The sequence below is a fragment of the Aotus nancymaae genome, unplaced genomic scaffold (genome assembly GCF_030222135.1).
Source record: "Aotus nancymaae isolate 86718 unplaced genomic scaffold, 86718_ANA_hifiasm-v0.15.2.pri h1tg000011l, whole genome shotgun sequence".
Taxonomy (NCBI): domain Eukaryota; kingdom Metazoa; phylum Chordata; class Mammalia; order Primates; family Aotidae; genus Aotus; species Aotus nancymaae.
Window position 1 is genome coordinate 40,137,587 of NW_026988422.1, and position 4,044 is coordinate 40,141,630.

At 40.3% G+C, this 4,044-nt stretch overlaps 1 long non-coding RNA gene across 1 annotated transcript; it reads left to right on the top strand.

The window, feature by feature from the left end:
• Nucleotides 1-2,691: 2,691 nt before the first annotated feature.
• Nucleotides 2,692-3,248, top strand: LINC02915 (long intergenic non-protein coding RNA 2915). Its single transcript, XR_010341954.1, has one exon. It is a non-coding gene; the product is annotated as a long intergenic non-protein coding RNA 2915 (long non-coding RNA).
• The last annotated feature ends 796 nt before the right edge of the window (nucleotides 3,249-4,044 follow it).

A 4,044-nucleotide genomic window follows, 5' to 3' on the forward strand; every position in this document is an offset into this window, starting at 1 on the left:
TCAGCAATTCTCAAACATTTTGGGCTCAGGGCCCCTTTTTGCTCTCAAAAATTATTAAGAACTCCAAGGACCTTTATTTTAAAAAGGTAGATTATATCATTATATTATGTTGTAAATTAGAACCAAGAAATGTTTAAATATTTAATTCATTTTAAAACATCACAGTAAACTCATTACACCTAAACATAAGTAACATTTTATTTTAAAAAGCACATTTTCCAAAACCAAAAATACATTAGTGAGACTAGTAGTGCTGTTTTGCATTTTTTCCAAATCTTACCAATATCTGGCTTACTGAAGGATAAATGGATTCTCATGTCTGCTTCTGCATTTAATCTGTTGTGATATCATGTTATACAGCCTCTGTGAAACTCCACTGTACACTTGTAATGCAAAAAGAATGAAAAAGAAGATGACTTCCTAGTATTATAGCAAAACAGTTTTAACTCCTGAACCCCCTAAAAGTGTCAGAGGCAGAGACCTCCAGGAAACCCAAGATATACATTAGGAACTCTCAATTACTCTGTATGTCTTGTCTTAAAGATAAAATTTGCATGGACGTCTTCCCTAACCTCAAAGAGGTCTGGGTCCTCTTGTCATATGTTTCTATAACATCCTGTACCTCTCTGTCAAAAAAATCACAGAGGCTGGGCACAGTGGCTCACGCCTATAATCCTAGCACTTTGGGAGGCAGAGGCGGGTGGATCACGAGGTCAAGAGATCGAGACCATCCTGGTCAACATGGTGAAACTCCGTCTCTACTAAAAATACAAAAATTAGCTGGGCATGGTGGCGCGTGCCTGTAGTCCCAGCTACCTGAAAGGCTGAGGCAGGAGAATTGCTTGAACCCAGGAGGCGGAGGTTGCGGTGAGCCAAGATCGCGCCACTGCACTCCAGCCTGGGTAACAAGAGCGAAACTCCGTCTCAAAAAACAAAACAAAAAAAAATCACCATACCTTTAATCAATAATTTGCATAAGTATTCTACTCCCTTAAGACTAATGCAAATGTATTCCGTACCAGTGTTACATTAAATATCATGTAAATGCCTTATCAAAAAAAAAAAAAATTTGCATAAGGACAGAAACCATTCCAACTTTGTTCATAGTGAGTCTTCAATGCTCAGAACACAGCAAGAACTCAGACAATCTTTGAGGGAGCAAGAGGAGATAAAAGAAAGGAAGAGAGCAAGGAAGTAAACCCCTCAGACTCAATGAGACAGCCTCCTGACAATCGCTCCATTCCTTCGACAGGATGTATACAGAGACCTAACTTTCTGCAGTACCTGCTGCAGCTCTGGGTTCCGTTTCCCTTTGAAATAGGATGGGAGAAAGGGACAGGTAACGGACAGGAATTAGGAGACTGAGGTGAAACTGTAGAGAATAATGATTAGGAGTACATGTGCTGGATTCTCTCATTAAGGCAATCATTCAATATTTACTGAGCAGCTACAGTTTGCCAGGCATTCTTCTTGGTACTTGGGATACATCAATGAATAAAACAGAGAAAAGGTTCTGGCTTCAAGGAGTTTACAGGCAGACCTGAACTCAGCCCCAGGTCCTTCCACTTGAGTTGTTCTAAACTGTTTAGCGTTCCTGTGCCTTATTTCTCTCATCTGTAAATTGTGAACAAGCCTTCGAAGTTTTCCGGTGAGAACTAAATGAAAGAATATCTTTAATGTACCCAATAGAGTCAGGCACCTGGTAGGTGCCTAATAAATGAAAATCTTTCTAGTGGCAATTCTTATTCTAAAATTGAGTTTTCATGTATAGTATCTACAGATTAGAATTCAGTCACTCACAGGATATCACTTGGGTAGCTGCAGGGGAGGAGAGCGGTATACTGAGGATCTTCACAGGACTCGGGGCAGGGCTGGCTAAAGTTTCATTTTCCTATAGAGAATCATCATCTCTGGCTTCCTCTCTTCTTGGCAAGCTACCTGGATATTTTTACATTGAACTATACAAGGTACCACCATAGTCTTAAGCTATGGAGTATTTCAAAACAGACTTTCCTGAGGACTGACTTTTAAGAAAATAATTACGCCATGAGTGTTAGACCATTTTAAAGAAGATATTCACAGCCAACTGTTTATAAGGGCTCACCGCCTTACGTGAGTGTGTCGTGTATCACAGGGTTGCTGAGGTTTTCCAACTTCACCCTCTGACTGAGTTTGACTTGGACTTTCTGAGAAAGGGACTCTGCCTTTGAAGTAGGATTACCAGGACAGAAAAGAAAAAAGAGAGAGTAGTGATCTTTGATTTTTCATTTCCCTTTCCATCTACTTACTCTTTGTGACTTCCCCAGTTAGTACCACACTAGAGAAGTGTTAGGTAGAGGAAGAGGAAGAAAGAAAAGGGGATAATCTTATCAGTTGGTTTTGCTATGTGTTACCAGTCTGGTAAACACATTTGAAGTTAGAAAGTATTCAAACATGGAATAAAGTTTGGGAATTACTTGCGTGGATTTAATTTCCTCAGAATACACTCATTGTTCTTTCTCAGGAAATATTCATGAGTCAACTATCCAGAATCATAGTCATTATTCAAGCGGTGTGGGTTTAAAAGGAGATTTGATGCCATGGCAAACCTCACTGACTTAGACTGTTCTTCAAGTTAAAGAGCAGGATGATGTCTGAAGTGACTGAAACACATATGGCTTCAGTGTGTCAAGAAGACCTGAAAGATCCGACATGGAAGTGAAATTCATTATTGGCAAGCACAGTGACAGGAGACCCCAGAGGGCTGAGCCACAAAGAATTTGCAGAGCCGCATGGCTAACTCCATGGCCTAGTTTGATCTTCAAGTTATTGTCTTGGATAATCCTCTCCAATCTGTTCCTGCACTTAAGAGCCACTCAGCACATGATGGAGCTCCCTCTCAGGTTCCTTTACATTGCCCTGCCAGGGATGACTTTCAGGGAACACAGACATCACATCAAATCATCCAACAGATGTCCCTTTCAAATAAGTTGGAGCAGAACCAACTATATGGAGAAGTCATAAACAAGGAAACAGACAACCCAGTGATTTTCAGTGCATTGGCACTGCTCTTTGCACAGAAACCTCAGTCTCCAGGGCAGAAGAACATGAGTTCAACAGTGTGTGTGTGCACTATGTGGGCTGACTCTTGCCCTGCTCAGGCTCATGCTGCTGACAGGGGATACAGGGGACACTTTGGAGTCCAAATCCTGCATCATCTCAATGAAGTGTTGTGCAACGTCACAGCTCTAAGAAGTAACCAATTTTAATAACTGGCATCAAAGGAGTCAGGACAAAGAAACCCAGTATCCAGCCCCATTTCTGTCACTGACTCTCTCATTGTATTGGGAGGATTGGCCAGAACTGATTCCTGTTTCTGATTTCCCCCCTCACTGGCATCAGAGGATTGCACTAAAGGAAAACTTAATATCTAACTGAGCTCCAAGAGCTAAATAAGAGCATCTCATATTCATTCCAGGCCACCAAGAGGTTGAGGGTGACCAATTCACAGACTATAAATTTAAACATTTGATGATTTTTGCAGGTGACTGGGTGAGCAAAGGAAAACCCAAGAGATACATAAAGGTGGAAACTAGGATTTCTCATTTGAATTATTTAACATGCCTCACTCTAATGGTTATAAATATACAGGAACTGCAGGTTTTCCAAGAGGATGAAATAAAGTTAATGAGTTTAGGTTTTGGGTTCTCTTTTTAACCTACTTTAGAATAGGAAACATGCTTACTAATATTTACAAGGCACTGCAAGGCACCAGCCAAAACGCCCAATTTATTGGCAGGATGCTTTTGTTGTGACTGTTTCTATTGTCCATATGGGCAGGTAATTAATGCTCTTTAGAAAATTAAGTCGTCAACTCAACACTACCTACTTCTGAATTAATTTTTATTGCAGCAACACCCCATCATGTATTAAAAATTTGCTATGTGCCAGGCACTACACTAGACTTTGGGAGTATGAAAATTAATAAGGTAAAGATCCTGGCTTCAAAGAGTCTTCAAAATTATTTGAGAAGTTTTATTACAGGAGTACATGTTGGAATTGCCA